Here is a 22,565-nt window from a genome sequence, read left to right on the forward strand (position 1 = left end):
ATTTGCTCACCGAACCTCTCGAATCCTATCACTGCTGCGTTTATGCCCCTGTACACATGCTTGATTCTCTTTCGGAGACATAGCAATCTATAGGTTTTAAGATACTTACTAGTCAGGTACATTCTTAGGCGTTTAATATGCGGTGTTGAGTCCATTTCGTTGAGCAAGGAGTAGCTCTTGTCTATTCCATATTTGGCCTAAGGAACTTTATCTGTGCTCATTTCAATCTCTGGTTTTATGCAGCACCCCAACTCACCTTTACCCTTAAGCAAGCATAAGTTGGTTTTCTAAATTTGAGACCCTGTTCTGTTCTGTAATTCAGTTCCTGTGTAGCCAAGTTTACATTCCGTGTATTACTGATATCTTATGATGTTTCTTTTTCTGTGTGACTTATTTCAGTTAGAATCATCATACCTGAATCCACTCATTGTGCTGCTAAGGGCCTGATGACACAGATTTCATTGCTGAGTGATATTGCTTTGTAAGTAAATACCACAACTTCTTTATCCATTTTTCACTTTCTGCGATGTTGAACTTGTACTGTAAACGAGGTTCTTGTAAACAGAGCCGTTCCAAACTTTGGGGTGGCTGTGTCTTTTTGATTTTAATTTCCCTAAGCTATAGGACCATAAGTGGAAGTGCCCTAGGTTCTGTTGCTTTGTTTTTTACATGTTTCAGGAAACACCATACACTTCTCCTGAGTGGTTGTTGACAATTTACATCCCGCCCATCAGCATAACAAGGCTCCCAGTTCTCCATGGCCTGTCCTGCCTTTCTGGATTTTACACGTTTTTCAGATGGTCCTTTTGACCTGGGGGAAGTGAGACTTCATTGTAGTGCAGATTTCCTTTGCAAGCTTGCTTGGTTGGCCAAAAAGGGCATATGCGTTTTTACATCCCGCCCATCAGCATAACAAGACTCCCAGTTCTCCATGGCCTGTCCTGCCTTTCTGGATTTTACACTTTTTTCAGATGGCCCTTTTGACCGGGGGGAAGTGAGACTTCATTGTAGTGCAGATTTCCTTTGCAAGCTTGCTTGGTTGGCCAAAAAGGGCGTATGCGTTTTTTCCTGAATATATTCAGGAAAAAATGCATACGCCCTTTTTGGCCAAGTGCATCATTGTGGACGTTCTGCCTCTTTTCCTATGCTTTCAATGCAATTCCAGTCTACCTCCTGAAATCGGTTTCCTGCAATTCTGCCCTGCTTTCAAGTCCTCTTGGCAGCCTTTCTTCAGTCTATTTTTGGACGATAGCTGTCATTTATAACTCTGCAGGTTTGTGAATTACAGTGCCCCTGAGCTCCTTTCTTCAACTTGCTTTCTTGTGACCTGGCAGCAACACCGCAGGATGGCTTCAGACCCTAATCTGGTTCCGGCACGGCACGCTGAGCCTTTGGTTATTTCCTTTTCCTGGTGGGAAATGAGAGTTAAATTTGCCCGTCCAGACACCTTCAGCTAGTCTCTCATTGGTTCTCGCTATTCCTGTTCATCTTCCGCAGAAATTGCAAACTGGGCCAAACAGGAGGTTAAAGGCGCTGACTCTCCAAGTGGGGAGAGTGTTAGTAAAGCGTCTGGAATGTTGCACCCGAGTACCAGGGGAGGAAAACTGAGACATATTTGAACACGTCTCCCGTTCACATGGTTGATCATACTTGGGTTCCACATGCATGTTTTAGTTGAAGGAAGAATACCTTAAACCTGGAGAGTTAAGACCCGTGTAATGGGTACCATGCAATATGACTTCAAAGGGTCTTCATTTGCTCACCGAACCTCTCCAATCCTATCACTGCTGCGTTTATGCCCCTGTACACATGCTTGATTCTCTTTCGGAGACATAGCAATCCATAGGTTTTTAAGATACTTACTAGTCAGGTACATTCTTAGGCATTTAATATGCGGTGTTGAGTCCATTTCGTTGAGCAAGGAGTAGCTCTTGTCTATTCCATATTTGACTTAAGGAACTTTATCTGTGCTCATTTCAATCTCTGGTTTTATGCAGCACCCCAACTCCCCTTTACCCTTAAGCAAGCATAAGTTGGTTTTCTAAATTTGAGACCCTGTTCTGTTTGGAATTCAGTTCCTGTGTAGCCAAGTTTACATTCCATGTATTAGTGATATCTTATGATGTTTCTTTTTCTGTGTGACTTACTTCAGTTAGAATCATCATACCTGAATCCACTCATTGTGCTGCTACGGGCCTGATGACACAGATTTCATTGCTGAGTGATATTGCTTTGTAAGTAAATACCACAACTTCTTTATCCATTTTTCACTTTCTGCGATGTTGAACTTGTACTGTAAACGAGGTTCTTGTAAACGGAGCCGTTCCAAACTTTGGGGTGGCTGTGTCTTTTTGATTTTAATTTCCCTAAGCTATAGGACCATAAGTGGAAGTGCCCTAGGTTCTGTTGCTTTGTTTTTTAGATGTTTCAGGAAACACCATACCCTTCTCTCGAGTGGTTGTTGGCAATTTACATCCCGCCCATCAGCATAACAAGGCTCCCAGTTCTCCATGGCCTGTCCTGCCTTTCTGGATTTTACACTTTTTTCAGATGGCCCTTTTGACCAGGGGGAAGTGAGACTTCATTGTAGTGCAGATTTCCTTTGCAAGCTTGCTTGGTTGGCCAAAAAGGGCGTATGCGTTTTTTCCTGAATATATTCAGGAAAAAACGCATACGCCCTTTTTGGCCAAGTGCATCATTGTGGACGTTCTGCCTCTTTTCCTATGCTTTCAATGCAATTCCAGTCTACCTCCTGAAATCGGATTCCTGCAATTCTGCCCCGCTTTCAAGTCCTCTTGGCAGCCTTACTTCAGTCTATTTTTGGACGATAGCTGTCATTTATAACTCTGCAGGTTTGTGAATTACAGTGCCCCTGAGCTCCTTTCTTCAACTCGCTTTCTTGTGACCTGGCCGCAACACCGCAGGATGGCTTCAGGCCCTAATCTGGTTCCGGCACGGCACGCTGAGCCTTTGGTTATTTCCTCTTCCTGGTGGGAAATGAGAGTTAAATTTGCCCGTCCAGACACCTCCAGCTAGTCTCTCATTGGTTCTCGCTATTCCTGTTCATCTTCCGCAGAAATTGCAAACTGGGACAAACAGGAGGTTAAAGGGACTGACTCTCCAAGTCGGGAGAGTGTTAGTAAAGCGTCTGGAATGTTGCACCCGCGTACCAGGGTACGAAAACTGAGACATATTTGAACACGTCTCCCGTTCACATGGTTGATCATACTTGGGTTCCACATGCATGTTTTAGCTGAAGGAAGAATACCTTAAACCTGGAGAGTTGAGACCCGTGTAATGGGTACCATGCAATATGACTTCAAAGGGTCTTCATTTGCTCACCGAACCTCTCCAATCCTATCACTGCTGCGTTTATGCCCCTGTACACATGCTTGATTCTCTTTCGGAGACATAGCAATCCATAGGTTTTAAGATACTTACTAGTCAGGTACATTCTTAGGCGTTTAATATGCGGTGTTGAGTCCATTTCGTTGAGCAAGGAGTAGCTCTTGTCTATTCCATATTTGACTTAAGGAACTTTATCTGTGCTCATTTCAATCTCTGGTTTTATGCAGCACCCCAACTCACCTTTACCCTTAAGCAAGCATAAGTTGGTTTTCTAAATTTGAGACCCTGTTCTGTTCTGTAATTCAGTTCCTGTATAGCCAAGTTTACATTCCGTGTATTACTGATATCTTATGATGTTTCTTTTCTGTGTGTCTTATTTCAGTTAGAATCATCATACCTGAATCCACTCATTGTGCTGCTACGGGCCTGATGACACAGATTTCATTGCTGAGTGATATTGCTTTGTAAGTAAATACCACAACTTCTTTATCCATTTTTCACTTTCTGCGATGTTGAACTTGTACTGTAAACGAGGTTCTTGTAAACAGAGCCGTTCGAAAGTTTGGGGTGGCTGTGTCTTTTTGATTTTAATTTCCCTAAGCTATAGGACCATAAGTGGCAGTGCCCTAGGCTCTGTTGCTTTGTTTTTTAGATGTTTCAGGAAACACCATACACTTCTCCTGAGTGTCTGTTGGCAATTTACATCCCGCCCATCAGCATAACAAGGCTCCCAGTTGTCCATGGCCTGTCCTGCCTTTCTGGATTTTACACTTTTTTCAGATGGCCCTTTTGACCGGGGGGAAGTGAGACTTCATTGTAGTGCAGATTTCCTTTGCAAGCTTGCTTGGTTGGCCAAAAAGGGCGTATGCGTTTTTTCCTGAATATATTCAGGAAAAAACGCATACGCCCTTTTTGGCCAAGTGCATCATTGTGGACGTTCTGCCTCTTTTCCTATGCTTTCAATGCAATTCCAGTCTACCTCCTGAAATCGGTTTGCTGCAATTCTGCCCCGCTTTCAAGTCCTCTTGGCAGCCTTACTTCAGTCTATTTTTGGACGATAGCTGTCATTTATAACTCTGCAGGTTTGTGAATTACAGTGCCCCTGAGCTCCTTTCTTCAACTCGCTTTCTTGTGACCTGGCCGCAACACCGCAGGATGGCTTCAGGCCCTAATCTGGTTCCGGCACGGCACGCTGAGCCTTTGGTTATTTCCTCTTCCTGGTGGGAAATGAGAGTTAAATTTGCCCGTCCAGACACCTCCAGCTAGTCTCTCATTGGTTCTCGCTATTCCTGTTCATCTTCCGCAGAAATTGCAAACTGGGCCAAACAGGAGTTTAAAGGCGCTGACTCTCCAAGTGGGGAGAGTGTTAGTAAAGCGTCTGGAATGTTGCACCCGAGTACCAAGGGAGGAAAACTGAGACATATTTGAACACGTCTCCCGTTCACATGGTTGATCATACTTGGGTTCCACATGCATGTTTTAGCTGAAGGAAGAATACCTTAAACCTGGAGAGTTGAGACCCGTGTAATGGGTACCATGCAATATGACTTCAAAGGGTCTTCATTTGCTCACCGAACCTCTCCAATCCTATCACTGCTGCGTTTATGCCCCTGTACACATGCTTGATTCTCTTTTGGAGACATAGCAATCCATAGGTTTTACGATACTTACTAGTCAGGTACATTCTTAGGCGTTTAATATGCGGTGTTGAGTCCATTTCGTTGAGCAAGGAGTAGCTCTTGTCTATTCCATATTTGACTTAAGGAACTTTATCTGTGCTCATTTCAATCTCTGGTTTTATGCAGCACCCCAACTCACCTTTCCCCTTAAGCAAGCATAAGTTGGTTTTCTAAATTTGAGACCCTGTTCTGTTCTGTAATTCAGTTCCTGTGTAGCCAAGTTTACATTCCGTGTATTACTGATATCTTATGATGTTTCTTTTTCTGTGTGACTTATTTCAGTTAGAATCATCATACCTGAATCCACTCATTGTGATGCTAAGGGCCTGATGACATAGATTTCATTGCTGAGTGATATTGCTTTGTAAGTAAATACCACAACTTCTTTATCCATTTTTCACTATCTGGGATGTTGAACTTGTACTGTAAACGAGGTTCTTGTAAACAGAGCCGTTCCAAACTTTGGGGTGGCTGTGTCTTTTTGATTTTAATTTCCCTAAGCTATAGGACCATAAGTGGCAGTGCCCTAGGCTCTGTTGCTTTGTTTTTTAGATGTTTCAGGAAACACCATACACTTCTCCCCAGTGTCTGTTGGCAATTTACATCCCGCCCATCAGCATAACAAGGCTCCCAGTTGTCCATGGCCTGTCCTGCCTTTCTGGATTTTACACTTTTTTCAGATGGCCCTTTTGACCGGGGGGAAGTGAGACTTCATTGTAGTGCAGATTTCCTTTGCAAGCTTGCTTGGTTGGCCAAAAAGGGCATATGCGTTTTTTCCTGAATATATTCAGGAAAAAACGCATACGCCCTTTTTGGCCAAGTGCATCATTGTGGACGTTCTGCCTCTTTTCCTATGCTTTCAATGCAATTCCAGTCTACCTCCTGAAATCGGTTTCCTGCAATTCTGCCCCGCTTTCAAGTCCTCTTGGCAGCCTTACTTCAGTCTATTTTTGGACGATAGCTGTCATTTATAACTCTGCAGGTTTGTGAATTACAGTGCCCCTGAGCTCCTTTCTTCAACTCGCTTTCTTTTGAGCTGGCCGCAACACCGCAGGATGGCTTCAGGCCCTAATCTGGTTCCGGTACGGCACGCTGAGCCTTTGGTTATTTCCTCTTCCTGGTGGGAAATGAGAGTTAAATTTGCCCGTCCAGACACCTCCAGCTAGCCTCTCATTGGTTCTTGCTATTCCTGTTCATCTTCCGCAGAAATTGCAAACTGGGCCAAACAGGAGGTTAAAGGGACTGACTCTCCAAGTCGGGAGAGTGTTAGTAAAGCGTCTGGAATGTTGCACCCGAGTACCAGGGTACGAAAACTGACATATTAGAACACGTCTCCCGATCACATGGTTGATCATACTCTAGGTTCCACATGCATGTTTTAGCTGAAGGAAGAATACCTTAAACCTGGGTAGTTGAAACCCGTGGAATGGGTACCATGCAATATGACTTCAAAGGGTCTTCATTTGCTCACCGAACCTCTCCAATCCTATCACTGCTGCGTTTATGCCCCTGTACACATGCTTGATTCTCTTTTGGAGACATAGCAATCCATAGGTTTTCCGATACTTACTAGTCAGGTACATTCTAAGGCGTTTAATATGCGGTGTTGAGTCCATTTCGTTGAGCAAGGAGTAGCTCTTGTCTATTCCATATTTGACTTAAGGAACTTTATCTGTGCTCATTTCAATCTCTGGTTTTATGCAGCACCCCAACTCACCTTTCCCCTTAAGCAAGCATAAGTTGGTTTTCTAAATTTGAGACCCTGTTCTGTTTTGGAATGCAGTTCCTGTGTAGCCAAGTTTACATTCCGTGTATTAGTGATATCTTATGATGTTTCTTTTTCTGTGTGACTTATTTCAGTTAGAATCATCGTACCTGAATCCACTCATTATGCTGCTACGGGCCTGATGACACAGATTTCATTGCTGAGTGATACTGCATTGTACGTAAGTACGACAAGTTCTTTATCCATTTTTCACTTTCTGCGATGTTGAACTTGTACTGTAAACGAGGTTCTTGTAAACAGAGCCGTTCCAAACTTTGGGGTGGCTGTGTCTTTTTGAATTTAATTTCCCTAAGCTATAGGACCATAAGTGGAAGTTCCCTAGGCTCTGTTGCTTTGTTTTTTAGATGTTTCAGGAAACACCATACACTTCTCCGGAGTGGTTGTTGGCAATTTACATCCCGCCAATCAGCATAACAAGGCTCCCAGTTCTCCATGGCCTGTCTTGTCTTTCTGGATTTTACACTTTTTTCAGATGGCCCTTTTGACCGGGGGGAAGTGAGACTTCATTGTAGTGCAGATTTCCTTTGCAAGCTTGCTTGGTTGGCCAAAAAGGGCGTATGCGTTTTTTCCTGAATATATTCAGGAAAAAACGCATACGCCCTTTTTGGCCAAGTGCATCATTGTGGACGTTCTGCCTCTTTTCCTATGCTTTCAATGCAATTCCAGTCTACCTCCTGAAATCGGTTTCCTGCAATTCTGCCCCGCTTTCAAGTCCTCTTGGCAGCCTTACTTCAGTCTATTTTTGGACGATAGCTGTCATTTATAACTCTGCAGGTTTGTGAATTACAGTGCCCCTGAGCTCCTTTCTTCAACTCGCTTTCTTGTGACCTGGCCGCAACACCGCAGGATGGCTTCAGGCCCTAATCTGGTTCCGGCCCGGCATGCTGAGCCTTTGGTTAATTCCTCTTCCTGGTGGGAAATGAGAGTTAAATTTGCCCGTCCAGACACCTCCAGCTAGTCCCTCATTGGTTCTCGCTATTCCTGTTCATCTTCCGCAGAAATTGCAAACTGGGCCAAACAGGAGGTTAAAGGGACTGACTCTCCAAGTCGGGAGAGTGTTAGTAAAGCGTCTGGAATGTTGCACCCGAGTTCCAGGGGAGGAAAACTGAGACATACTTGAACACGTCTCCCGATCACATGGTTGATCATACTCTAGGTTCCACATGCATGTTTTAGCTGAAGGAAGAATACCTTAAACCTGGAGAGTTGAGACCCGTGTAATGCGTACCATGCAATATGACTTCAAAGGGTCTTCATTTGCTCACCGAACCTCTCCAATCCTATCACTGCTGCGTTTATGCCCCTGTACACATGCTTGATTCTCTTTTGGAGACATAGCAATCCATAGGTTTTCCGATACTTACTAGTCAGGTACATTCTTAGGCGTTTAATATGCGGTGTTGAGTCCATTTCGTTGAGCAAGGAGTAGCTCTTGTCTATTCCATATTTGGCTTAAGGAACTTTATCTGTGCTCATTTCAATCTCTGGTTTTATGCAGCACCCCAACTCACCTTTACCCTTAAGCAAGCATAAGTTGGTTTTCTAAATTTGAGACCCTGTTCTGTTTTGGAATTCAGTTCCTGTGTAGCCAAGTTTACATTCCGTGTATTAGTGATATCTTATGATGTTTCTTTTTCTGTGTGACATATTTCAGTTAGAATCATCGTACCTGAATCCACTCATTGTGCTGCTAAGGGCCTGATGACACAGATTTCATTGCTGAGTGATATTGCTTTGTAAGTAAATACCACAACTTCTTTATCCATTTTTCACTTTCTGCGATGTTGAACTTGTACTGTAAACGAGGTTCTTGTAAACAGAGGCGTCCCAAACTTTGGGGTGGCTGTGTCTTTTTGATTTTAATTTCCCTAAGCTATAGGACCATAAGTGGAAGTGCCCTAGGTTCTGTTGCTTTGTTTTTTACATGTTTCAGGAAACACCATACACTTCTCCCGAGTGGTTGTTGGCAATTTACATCCCGCCCATCAGCATAACAAGGCTCCCAGTTCTCCATGGCCTGTCTTGTCTTTCTGGATTTTACACTTTTTTCAGATGGCCCTTTTGACCGGGGGGAAGTGAGACTTCATTGTAGTGCAGATTTCCTTTGCAAGCTTGCTTGGTTGGCCAAAAAGGGCGTATGCGTTTTTTCCTGAATATATTCAGGAAAAAACGCATACGCCCTTTTTGGCCAAGTGCATCATTGTGGACGTTCTGCCTCTTTTCCTATGCTTTCAATGCAATTCCAGTCTACCTCCTGAAATCGGTTTCCTGCAATTCTGCCCCGCTTTCAAGTCCTCTTGGCAGCCTTACTTCAGTCTATTTTTGGACGATAGCTGTCATTTATAACTCTGCAGGTTTGTGAATTACAGTGCCCCTGAGCTCCTTTCTTCAACTCGCTTTCTTGTGACCTGGCCGCAACACCGCAGGATGGCTTCAGGCCCTAATCTGGTTCCGGCCCGGCATGCTGAGCCTTTGGTTAATTCCTCTTCCTGGTGGGAAATGAGAGTTAAATTTGCCCGTCCAGACACCTCCAGCTAGTCTCTCATTGGTTCTCGCTATTCCTGTTCATCTTCCGCAGAAATTGCAAACTGGGCCAAACAGGAGGTTAAAGGGACTGACTCTCCATGTCGGGAGAGTGTTAGTAAAGCGTCTGGAATGTTGCACCCGAGTACCAGGGGAGGAAAACTGAGACATATTTGAACACGTCTCCCGATCACATGGTTGATCATACTTGGGTTCCACATGCATGTTTTAGCTGAAGGAAGAATACCTTAAACCTGGAGAGTTGAGACCCGTGTAATGCGAACCATGCAATATGACTTCAAAGGGTCTTCATTTGCTCACCGAACCTCTCCAATCCTATCACTGCTGCGTTTATGCCCCTGTACACATGCTTGATTCTCTTTCGGAGACATAGCAATCCATAGGTTTTAAGATACTGACTAGTCAGGTACATTCTTAGGCGTTTAATATGCGGTGTTGAGTCCATTTCGTTGAGCAAGGAGTAGCTCTTGTCTATTCCATATTTGACTTAAGGAACTTTATCTGTGCTCATTTCAATCTCTGGTTTTATGCAGCACCCCAACTCACCTTTACCCTTAAGCAAGCATAAGTTGGTTTTCTAAATTTGAGTCCCTGTTCTGTTCTGTAATTCAGTTCCTGTGTAGCCAAGTTTACATTCCGTGTATTACTGATATCTTATGATGTTTCTTTTTCTGTGTGACTTATTTCAGGTAGAATCATCATACCTGAATCCACTCATTGTGATGCTAAGGGCCTGATGACATAGATTTCATTGCTGAGTGATATTGCTTTGTAAGTAAATACCACAACTTCTTTATCCATTTTTCACTTTCTGCGATGTTGAACTTGTACTGTAAACGAGGTTCTTGTAAACAGAGGCGTCCCAAACTTTGGGGTGGCTGTGTCTTTTTGATTTTAATTTCCCTAAGCTATAGGACCATAAGTGGCAGTGCCCTAGGCTCTGTTGCTTTGTTTTTTAGATGTTTCAGGAAACACCATACACTTCTCCCAAGTGTCTGTTGGCAATTTACATCCCGCCCATCAGCATAACAAGGCTCCCAGTTCTCCATGGCCTGTCCTCTCTTTCTGGATTTTACACTTTTTTCAGATGGCCCTTTTGACCGGGGGGAAGTGAGACTTCATTGTAGTGCAGATTTCCTTTGCAAGCTTGCTTGGTTGGCCAAAAAGGGCGCATGCGTTTTTTCCTGAATATATTCAGGAAAAAATGCATGCGCCCTTTTTGGCCAAGTGCATCATTGTGGACGTTCTGCCTCTTTTCCTATGCTTTCAATGCAATTCCAGTCTACCTCCTGAAATCGGTTTCCTGCAATTCTGCCCCGCTTTCAAGTCCTCTTGGCAGCCTTACTTCAGTCTATTTTTGGATGATAGCTGTCATTTATAACTCTGCAGGTTTGTGAATTACAGTGCCCCTGAGCTCCTTTCTTCAACTCGCTTTCTTGTGACCTGGCCGCAACACCGCAGGATGGATTCAGGCCCTAATCTGGTTCCGGCACGGCACGCTGAGCCTTTGGTTAATTCCTCATCCTGGTGGGAAATGAGAGTTAAATTTGCCCGTCCAGACACCTCCAGCTAGTCTCTCATTGGTTCTCACTATTCCTGTTCATCTTCCACAGAAATTGCAAACTGGGCCAAACAGGAGGTTAAAGGGACTGATTCTCCAAGTCGGAAGAGTGTTAGTAAAGCGTCTGGAATGTTGCACCCGAGTACCAGGGGAGGAAAACTGAGACATATTTGAACACGTCTCCCGATCACATGGTTGATCATACTCTAGGTTCCACATGCATGTTTTAGCTGAAGGAAGAATACCTTAAACCTGGAGAGTTGAGACCCGTGTAATGCGAACCATGCAATATGACTTCAAAGGGTCTTCATTTGCTCACCGAACCTCTCCAATCCTATCACTGCTGCGTTTATGCCCCTGTACACATGCTTGATTCTCTTTCGGAGACATAGCAATCCATAGGTTTTAAGATACTTACTAGTCAGGTACATTCTTAGGCGTTTAATATGCGGTGTTGAGTCCATTTCGTTGAGCAAGGAGTAGCTCTTGTCTATTCCATATTTGACTTAAGGAACTTTATCTGTGCTCATTTCAATCTCTGGTTTTATGCAGCACCCCAACTCACCTTTACCCTTAAGCAAGCATAAGTTGGTTTTCTAAATTTGAGTCCCTGTTCTGTTCTGTAATTCAGTTCCTGTGTAGCCAAGTTTACATTCCGTGTATTACTGATATCTTATGATGTTTCTTTTTCTGTGTGACTTATTTCAGGTAGAATCATCATACCTGAATCCACTCATTGTGATGCTAAGGGCCTGATGACATAGATTTCATTGCTGAGTGATATTGCTTTGTAAGTAAATACCACAACTTCTTTATCCATTTTTCACTTTCTGCGATGTTGAACTTGTACTGTAAACGAGGTTCTTGTAAACAGAGGCGTCCCAAACTTTGGGGTGGCTGTGTCTTTTTGATTTTAATTTCCCTAAGCTATAGGACCATAAGTGGCAGTGCCCTAGGCTCTGTTGCTTTGTTTTTTAGATGTTTCAGGAAACACCATACACTTCTCCGGAGTGTCTGTTGGCAATTTACATCCCGCCCATCAGCATAACAAGGCTCCCAGTTCTCCATGGCCTGTCCTCTCTTTCTGGATTTTACACTTTTCTCAGATGGCCCTTTTGACCGGGGGGAAGTGAGACTTCATTGTAGTGCAGATTTCCTTTGCAAGCTTGCTTGGTTGGTCAAAAAGGGCGCATGCGTTTTTTCCTGAATATATTCAGGAAAAAATGCATGCGCCCTTTTTGGCCAAGTGCATCATTGTGGACGTTCTGCCTCTTTTCCTATGCTTTCAATGCAATTCCAGTCTACCTCCTGAAATCGGTTTCCTGCAATTCTGCCCCGCTTTCAAGTCCTCTTGGCAGCCTTACTTCAGTCTATTTTTGGATGATAGCTGTCATTTATAACTCTGCAGGTTTGTGAATTACAGTGCCCCTGAGCTCCTTTCTTCAACTCGCTTTCTTGTGACCTGGCCGCAACACCGCAGGATGGATTCAGGCCCTAATCTGGTTCCGGCACGGCACGCTGAGCCTTTGGTTAATTCCTCATCCTGGTGGGAAATGAGAGTTAAATTTGCCCGTCCAGACACCTCCAGCTAGTCTCTCATTGGTTCTCACTATTCCTGTTCATCTTCCACAGAAATTGCAAACTGGGCCAAACAGGAGGTTAAAGGGACTGATTCTCCAAGTCGGAAGAGTGTTAGTAAAGCGTCTGGAATGTTGCACCCGAGTACCAGGGGAGGAAAACTGAGACATATTTGAACACGTCTCCCGATCACATGGTTGATCATACTCTAGGTTCCACATGCATGTTTTAGCTGAAGGAAGAATACCTTAAACCTGGAGAGTTGAGACCCGTGGAATGGGTACCATGCAATATGACTTCAAAGGGTCTTCATTTGCTCACCGAACCTCTCCAATCCTATCACTGCTGCGTTTATGCCCCTGTACACACGCTTGATTCTCTTTTGCAGACATAGCAATCCATAGGTTTTAAGATACTTACTAGTCAGGTACATTCTTAGGCGTTTAATATGGGGTGTTGAGTCCATTTCGTTGAGCAAGGAGTAGCTCTTGTCTATTCCATATTTGGCTTAAGGAACTTTATCTGTGCTCATTTCAATCTCTGGTTTTATGTAGCACCCCAACTCACCTTTCCCCTTAAGCAAGCATAAGTTGGTTTTCTAAATTTGAGACCCTGTTCTGTTTTGGAATGCAGTTCCTGTGTAGCCAAGTTTACAATCCGTGTATTAGTGATATCTTATGATGTTTCTTTTTCTGTGTGACTTATTTCAGTTAGAATCATCGTACCTGAATCCACTCATTATGCTGCTACGGGCCTGATGACACAGATTTCATTGCTGAGTGATACTGCATTGTACGTAAGTACGACAAGTTCTTTATCCATTTTTCACTTTCTGCGATGTTGAACTTGTACTGTAAACGAGGTTCTTGTAAACAGAGCCGTTCCAAACTTTGGGGTGGCTGTGTCTTTTTGAATTTAATTTCCCTAAGCTATAGGACCATAAGTGGAAGTTCCCTAGGCTCTGTTGCTTTGTTTTTTAGATGTTTCAGGAAACACCATACACTTCTCCGGAGTGGTTGTTGGCAATTTACATCCCGCCAATCAGCATAACAAGGCTCCCAGTTCTCCATGGCCTGTCTTGTCTTTCTGGATTTTACACTTTTTTCAGATGGCCCTTTTGACCGGGGGGAAGTGAGACTTCATTGTAGTGCAGATTTCCTTTGCAAGCTTGCTTGGTTGGCCAAAAAGGGCGTATGCGTTTTTTCCTGAATATATTCAGGAAAAAACGCATACGCCCTTTTTGGCCAAGTGCATCATTGTGGACGTTCTGCCTCTTTTCCTATGCTTTCAATGCAATTCCAGTCTACCTCCTGAAATCGGTTTCCTGCAATTCTGCCCCGCTTTCAAGTCCTCTTGGCAGCCTTACTTCAGTCTATTTTTGGACGATAGCTCTCATTTATAACTCTGCAGGTTTGTGAATTACAGTGCCCCTGAGCTCCTTTCTTCAACTCGCTTTCTTGTGACCTGGCCGCAACACCGCAGGATGGCTTCAGGCCCTAATCTGGTTCCGGCCCGACATGCTGAGCCTTTGGTTAATTCCTCTTCCTGGTGGGAAATGAGAGTTAAATTTGCCCGTCCAGACACCTCCAGCTAGTCCCTCATTGGTTCTCGCTATTCCTGTTCATCTTCCGCAGAAATTGCAAACTGGGCCAAACAGGAGGTTAAAGGGACTGACTCTCCAAGTCGGGAGAGTGTTAGTAAAGCGTCTGGAATGTTGCACCCGAGTTCCAGGGGAGGAAAACTGAGACATATTTGAACACGTCTCCCGATCACATGGTTGATCATACTCTAGGTTCCACATGCATGTTTTAGCTGAAGGAAGAATACCTTAAACCTGGAGAGTTGAGACCCGTGTAATGCGTACCATGCAATATGACTTCAAAGGGTCTTCATTTGCTCACCGAACCTCTCCAATCCTATCACTGCTGCGTTTATGCCCCTGTACACATGCTTGATTCTCTTTTGGAGACATAGCAATCCATAGGTTTTCCGATACTTACTAGTCAGGTACATTCTTAGGCGTTTAATATGCGGTGTTGAGTCCATTTCGTTGAGCAAGGAGTAGCTCTTGTCTATTCCATATTTGGCTTAAGGAACTTTATCTGTGCTCATTTCAATCTCTGGTTTTATGCAGCACCCCAACTCACCTTTACCCTTAAGCAAGCATAAGTTGGTTTTCTAAATTTGAGACCCTGTTCTGTTTTGGAATTCAGTTCCTGTGTAGCCAAGTTTACATTCCGTGTATTAGTGATATCTTATGATGTTTCTTTTTCTGTGTGACATATTTCAGTTAGAATCATCGTACCTGAATCCACTCATTGTGCTGCTAAGGGCCTGATGACACAGATTTCATTGCTGAGTGATATTGCTTTGTAAGTAAATACCACAACTTCTTTATCCATTTTTCACTTTCTGCGATGTTGAACTTGTACTGTAAACGAGGTTCTTGTAAACAGAGGCGTCCCAAACTTTGGGGTGGCTGTGTCTTTTTGATTTTAATTTCCCTAAGCTATAGGACCATAAGTGGCAGTGCCCTAGGCTCTGTTGCTTTGTTTTTTAGATGTTTCAGGAAACACCATACACTTCTCCCAAGTGTCTGTTGGCAATTTACATCCCGCCCATCAGCATAACAAGGCTCCCAGTTCTCCATGGCCTGTCCTCTCTTTCTGGATTTTACACTTTTTTCAGATGGCCCTTTTGACCGGGGGGAAGTGAGACTTCATTGTAGTGCAGATTTCCTTTGCAAGCTTGCTTGGTTGGCCAAAAAGGGCGCATGCGTTTTTTCCTGAATATATTCAGGAAAAAATGCATGCGCCCTTTTTGGCCAAGTGCATCATTGTGGACGTTCTGCCTCTTTTCCTATGCTTTCAATGCAATTCCAGTCTACCTCCTGAAATCGGTTTCCTGCAATTCTGCCCCGCTTTCAAGTCCTCTTGGCAGCCTTACTTCAGTCTATTTTTGGACGATAGCTGTCATTTATAACTCTGCAGGTTTGTGAATTACAGTGCCCCTGAGCTCCTTTCTTCAACTCGCTTTCTTTTGAGCTGGCCGCAACACCGCAGGATGGCTTCAGGCCCTAATCTGGTTCCGGCACGGCACGCTGAGCCTTTGGTTAATTCCTCTTCCTGGTGGGAAATGAGAGTTAAATTTGCCCGTCCAGACACCTCCAGCTAGTCTCTCATTGGTTCTCGCTATTCCTGTTCATCTTCCGCAGAAATTGCAAACTGGGCCAAACAGGAGGTTAAAGGCGCTGACTCTCCAAGTGGGGAGTGTGTTAGTAAAGCGTCTGGAATGTTGCACCCGAGTACCAGGGGAGGAAAACTGAGACATATTTGAACACGTCTCCCGTTCACATGGTTGATCATACTTGGGTTCCACATGCATGTTTTAGCTGAAGGAAGAATACCTTAAACCTGGAGAGTTGAGACCCGTGTAATGGGTACCATGCAATATGACTTCAAAGGGTCTTCATTTGCTCACCGAACCTCTCCAATCCTATCACTGCTGCGTTTATGCCCCTGTACACATGCTTGATTCTCTTTCGGAGACATAGCAATCCATAGGTTTTAAGATACTTACTAGTCAGGTACATTCTTAGGCGTTTAATATGCGGTGTTGAGTCCATTTCGTTGAGCAAGGAGTAGCTCTTGTCTATTCCATATTTGGCTTAAGGAAGTTTATCTGTGCTCATTTCAATCTCTGGTTTTATGCAGCACCCCAACTCACCTTTACCCTTAAGCAAGCATAAGTTGGTTTTCTAAATTTGAGACCCTGTTCTGTTTTGGAATTCAGTTCCTGTGTAGCCAAGTTTACATTCCGTGTATTAGTTCTATCTTATGATGTTTCTTTTTCTGTGTGACTTATTTCAGTTAGAATCATCGTACCTGAATCCACTCATTGTGCTGCTAAGGGCCTGATGACACAGATTTCATTGCTGAGTGATATTGCTTTGTAAGTAAATACCACAACTTCTTTATCCATTTTTCACTTTCTGCGATGTTGAACTTGTACTGTAAACGAGGTTCTTGTAAACAGATCCGTTCCAAACTTTGGGGTGGCTGTGTCTTTTTGATTTTAATTTCCCTAAGCTATAGGACCATAAGTGGAAGTGCCCTAGGTTCTGTTGCTTTGTTTTTTAGATGTTTCAGGAAACACCATACACTTCTCCCAAGTGGTTCTTGGCAATTTACATCCCGCCCATCAGCATAACAAGGCTCCCAGTTCTCCATGGCCTGTCTTGTCTTTCTGGATTTTACACTTTTTTCAGATGGCCCTTTTGACCGGGGGAAGTGAGACTTCATTGTAGTGCAGATTTCCTTTGCAAGCTTGCTTGGTTGGCCAAAAAGGGCGGATGCGTTTTTTCCTGAATATATTCAGGAAAAAACGCATCCGCCCTTTTTGGCCAAGTGCATCATTGTGGACGTTCTGCCTCTTTTCCTATGCTTTCAATGCAATTCCAGTCTACCTCCTGAAATCGGTTTCCTGCAATTCTGCCCCGCTTTCAAGTCCTCTTGGCAGCCTTACTTCAGTCTATTTTTGGACGATAGCTGTCATTTATAACTCTGCAGGTTTGTGAATTACAGTGCCCCTGAGCTCCTTTCTTCAACTCGCTTTCTTTTGAGCTGGCCGCAACACCGCAGGATGGCTTCACGCCCTAATCTGGTTCCGGTACGGCACGCTGAGCCTTTGGTTATTTCCTCTTCCTGGTGGGAAATGAGAGTTAAATTTGCCCGTCCAGACACCTCCAGCTAGCCTCTCATTGGTTCTCGCTATTCCTGTTCATCTTCCGCAGAAATTGCAAACTGGGCCAAACAGGAGGTTAAAGGCGCTGACTCTCCAAGTGGGGAGAGTGTTAGTAAAGCGTCTGGAATGTTGCACCCGAGTACCAGGGGAGGAAAACTGAGACATATTTGAACACGTCTCCCGTTCACATGGTTGATCATACTTGGGTTCCACATGCATGTTTTAGCTGAAGGAAGAATACCTTAAACCTGGAGAGTTGAGACCCGTGTAATGGGTACCATGCAATATGACTTCAAAGGGTCTTCATTTGCTCACCGAACCTCTCCAATCCTATCACTGCTGCGTTTATGCCCCTGTACACATGCTTGATTCTCTTTTGGAGACATAGCAATCCCTAGGTTTTAAGATACTTACTAGTCAGGTACATTCTTAGGCGTTTAATATGCGGTGTTGAGTCCATTTCGTTGAGCAAGGAGTAGCTCTTGTCTATTCCATATTTGACTTAAGGAACTTTATCTGTGCTCATTTCAATCTCTGGTTTTATGCAGCACCCCAACTCACCTTTCCCCTTAAGCAAGCATAAGTTGGTTTTCTAAATTTGAGACCCTGTTCTGTTTTGGAATGCAGTTCCTGTGTAGCCAAGTTTACATTCCGTGTATTACTGATATCTTATGAGGTTTCTTTTTCTGTGTGACTTATTTCAGGTAGAATCATCGTACCTGAATCCACTCATTGTGCTGCTAAGGGCCTGATGACACAGATTTCATTGCTGAGTGATATTGCTTTGTAAGTAAATACCACAACTTCTTTATCCATTTTTCACTTTCTGCGATGTTGAACTTGTACTGTAAACGAGGTTCTTGTAAACAGATCCGTTCCAAATTTTGGGGTGGCTGTGTCTTTTTGATTTTAATTTCCCTAAGCTATAGGACCATAAGTGGAAGTGCCCTAGGTTCTGTTGCTTTGTTTTTTACATGTTTCAGGAAACACCATACACTTCTCCCGAGTGGTTGTTGGCAATTTACATCCCGCCCATCAGCATAACAAGGCTTCCAGTTCTCCATGGCCTGTCTTGTCTTTCTGGATTTTACACTTTTTTCAGATGGCCCTTTTGACCGGGGGGAAGTGAGACTTCATTGTAGTGCAGATTTCCTTTGCAAGCTTGCTTGGTTGGCCAAAAAGGGCGTATGCGTTTTTTCCTGAATATATTCAGGAAAAAACGCATACGCCCTTTTTGGCCAAGTGCATCATTGTGGTCGTTCTGCCTCTTTTCCTATGCTTTCAATGCAATTCCAGTCTACCTCCTGAAATCGGTTTCCTGCAATTCTGCCCCGCTTTCAAGTCCTCTTGGCAGCCTTACTTCAGTCTATTTTTGGACGATAGCTCTCATTTATAACTCTGCAGTTTTGTGAATTACAGTGCCCCTGAGCTCCTTTCTTCAACTCGCTTTCTTGTGACCTGGCCGCAACACCGCAGGATGTCTTCAGGCCCTAATCTGGTTCCGGTACGGCACGCTGAGCCTTTGGTTATTTCCTCTTCCTGGTGGAAAATGAGAGTTAAATTTGCCCGTCCAGACACCTCCAGCTAGCCTCTCATTGGTTCTCGCTATTCCTGTTCATCTTCCGCAGAAATTGCAAACTGGGCCAAACAGGAGGTTAAAGGCGCTGACTCTCCAAGTGGGGAGAGTGTTAGTAAAGCGTCTGGAATGTTGCACCCGAGTACCAGGGGAGGAAAACTGAGACATATTTGAACACGTCTCCCGTTCACATGGTTGATCATACTTGGGTTCCACATGCATGTTTTAGCTGAAGGAAGAATACCTTAAACCTGGAGAGTTGAGACCCGTGTAATGGGTACCATGCAATATGACTTCAAAGGGTCTTCATTTGCTCACTGAACCTCTCCAATCCTATCACTGCTGCGTTTATGCCCCTGTACACACGCTTGATTCTCTTTTGGAGACATAGAAATCCATAGGTTTTAAGCTACTTACTAGTCAGGTACATTCTTAGGCGTTTAATATGGGGTGTTGAGTCCATTTCGTTGAGCAAGGAGTAGCTCTTGTCTATTCCATATTTGGCTTAAGGAACTTTATCTGTGCTCATTTCAATCTCTGGTTTTATGCAGCACCCCAACTCACCTTTCCCCTTAAGCAAGCATAAGTTGGTTTTCTAAATTTGAGACACTGTTCTGTTTTGGAATTCAGTTCCTGTGTAGCCAAGTTTACATTCCGTGTATTAGTGATAGCTTATGATGTTTCTTTTTCTGTGTGACTTATTTCAGTTAGAATCATCATACCTGAATCCACTCATTGTGATGCTAAGGGCCTGATGACATAGATTTCATTGCTGAGTGATATTGCTTTGTAAGTGAATACCACAACTTCTTTATCCATTTTTCACTTTCTGCGATGTTGAACTTGTACTGTAAACGAGGTTCTTGTAAACAGAGCCGTTCCAAACTTTGGGGTGGCTGTGTCTTTTTGATTTTAATTTCCCTAAGCTATAGGACCATAAGTGGAAGTGCCCTAGGCTCTGTTGCTTTGTTTTTTAGATGTTTCAGGAAACACCATACACTTCTCCCAATTGTCTGTTGGCAATTTACATCCCGCCCATCAGCATAACAAGGCTCCCAATTCTCAATGGCCTGTTGCCTTTCTGGATTTTACACTTTTTTCAGATGGCCCTTTTGACCGGGGGGAAGTGAGACTTCATTGTAGTGCAGATTTCCTTTGCAAGCTTGCTTGGTTGGCCAAAAAGGGCGTATGCGTTTTTTCCTGAATATATTCAGGAAAAAACGCATACGCCCTTTTTGGCCAAGTGCATCATTGTGGACGTTCTGCCTCTTTTCCTATGCTTTCAATGCAATTCCAGTCTACCTCCTGAAATCGGTTTCCTGCAATTCTGCCCCGCTTTCAAGTCCTCTTGGCAGCCTTACTTCAGTCTATTTTTGGACGATAGCTCTCATTTATAACTCTGCAGTTTTGTGAATTACAGTGCCCCTGAGCTCCTTTCTTCAACTCGCTTTCTTGTGACCTGGCCGCAACACCGCAGGATGTCTTCAGGCCCTAATCTGGTTCCGGTACGGCACGCTGAGCCTTTGGTTATTTCCTCTTCCTGGTGGAAAATGAGAGTTAAATTTGCCCGTCCAGACACCTCCAGCTAGCCTCTCATTGGTTCTCGCTATTCCTGTTCATCTTCCGCAGAAATTGCAAACTGGGCCAAACAGGAGGTTAAAGGCGCTGACTCTCCAAGTGGGGAGAGTGTTAGTAAAGCGTCTGGAATGTTGCACCCGAGTACCAGGGGAGGAAAACTGAGACATATTTGAACACGTCTCCCGTTCACATGGTTGATCATACTTGGGTTCCACATGCATGTTTTAGCTGAAGGAAGAATACCTTAAACCTGGAGACTTGAGACCCGTGTAATGGGTACCATGCAATATGACTTCAAAGGGTCTTCATTTGCTCACTGAACCTCTCCAATCCTATCACTGCTGCGTTTATGCCCCTGTACACACGCTTGATTCTCTTTTGGAGACATAGAAATCCATAGGTTTTAAGATACTTACTAGTCAGGTACACTCTTAGGCGTTTAATATGGGGTGTTGAGTCCATTTCGTTGAGCAAGGAGTAGCTCTTGTCTATTCCATATTTGGCTTAAGGAACTTTATCTGTGCTCATTTCAATCTCTGGTTTTATGCAGCACCCCAACTCACCTTTCCCCTTAAGCAAGCATAAGTTGGTTTTCTAAATTTGAGACCCTGTTCTGTTTTGGAATTCAGTTCCTGTGTAGCCAAGTTTACATTCCGTGTATTAGTGATAGCTTATGATGTTTCATTTTCTGTGTGACTTATTTCAGTTAGAATCATCATACCTGAATCCACTCATTGTGATGCTAAGGGCCTGATGACATAGATTTCATTGCTGAGTGATATTGCTTTGTAAGTGAATACCACAACTTCTTTATCCATTTTTCACTTTCTGCGATGTTGAACTTGTACTGTAAACGAGGTTCTTGTAAACAGAGCCGTTCCAAACTTTGGGGTGGCTGTGTCTTTTTGATTTTAATTTCCCTAAGCTATAGGACCATAAGTGGAAGTGCCCTAGGCTCTGTTGCTTTGTTTTTTAGATGTTTCAGGAAACACCATACACTTCTCCCAATTGTCTGTTGGCAATTTACATCCCGCCCATCAGCATAACAAGGCTCCCAATTCTCAATGGCCTGTTGCCTTTCTGGATTTTACACTTTTTTCAGATGGCCCTTTAGACCGGGGGGAAGTGAGACTTCATTGTAGTGCAGATTTCCTTTGCAAGCTTGCTTGGTTGGCCAAAAAGGGCGTATGCGTTTTTTCCTGAATATATTCAGGAAAAAAGGCATACGCCCTTTTTGGCCAAGTGCATCATTGTGGACGTTCTGCCTCTTTTCCTATGCTTTCAATGCAATTCCAGTCTACCTCCTGAAATCGGTTTCCTGCAATTCTGCCCCGCTTTCAAGTCCTCTTGGCAGCCTTACTTCAGTCTATTTTTGGATGATAGCTGTCATTTATAACTCTGCAGGTTTGTGCATTACAGTGCCCCTGAGGTCCTTTCTTCAACTCGCTTTCTTTTGAGCTGGCCGCAACACCGCAGGATGGCTTCAGGCCCTAATCTGGTTCCGGTCCGGCATGCTGAGCCTTTGGTTAATTCCTCTTCCTGGTGGGAAATGAGAGTTAAATTTGCCCGTTCAGACACCTCCAGCTAGTCTCTCATTGGTTCTCGCTATTACTGTTCATCTTCCGCAGAAATTGCAAACTGGGCCACACAGGAGGTTAAAGGGACTGACTCTCCAAGTTGGGAGAGTGTTAGTAAAGCGTCTGGAATGTTGCACCCGAGTACCAGGGGAGGAAAACTGAGACATATTTGAACACGTCTCCCGTTCACATGGTTGATCATACTTGGGTTCCACGTGCATGTTTTAGCTGAAGGAAGAATACCTTAAACCTGGAGAGTTGAGACCCGTGTAATGGGTACCATGCAATATGACTTCAAAGGGTCTTCATTTGCTCACCGAACCTCTCCAATCCTATCACTGCTGCGTTTATGCCTCTGTACACACGCTTGATTCTCTTTTGGAGACATAGCAATCCATAGGTTTTAAGATACTTACTAGTCAGGTACATTCTTAGGCGTTTACTATGGGGTGTTGAGTCCATTTCGTTGAGCAAGGAGTAGCTCTTGTCTATTCCATATTTGACTTAAGGAACTTTATCTGTGCTCATTTCAATCTCTGGTTTTATGCAGCACCCCAACTCACCTTTCCCCTTAAGCAAGCATAAGTTGGTTTTC

General features: G+C 43.9%; 1 long non-coding RNA gene across 6 annotated transcripts in view; it reads left to right on the plus strand.

Moving 5' to 3' along the window:
• Positions 1 to 12,202: 12,202 nt before the first annotated feature.
• LOC307181240 overlaps positions 12,203 to 22,565 on the plus strand; it is a 1,005,010-nt gene continuing 994,647 nt past the window's right edge. For 4 of the 6 annotated variants that reach the window (XR_013826197.1, XR_013826198.1, XR_013826199.1 and 1 more), the window contains exon 1: positions 12,203 to 12,426. This is a non-coding gene — a long non-coding RNA (uncharacterized lncRNA). The remainder of the gene's footprint in view (positions 12,427 to 22,565) is intronic. The other 2 variants (XR_013826201.1, XR_013826202.1) reach the window with 1 other exon arrangement.

This window comes from Stenella coeruleoalba (assembly GCF_951394435.1).
Source record: "Stenella coeruleoalba genome assembly, contig: scaffold_84, whole genome shotgun sequence".
Lineage (NCBI taxonomy): Eukaryota > Metazoa > Chordata > Mammalia > Artiodactyla > Delphinidae > Stenella > Stenella coeruleoalba.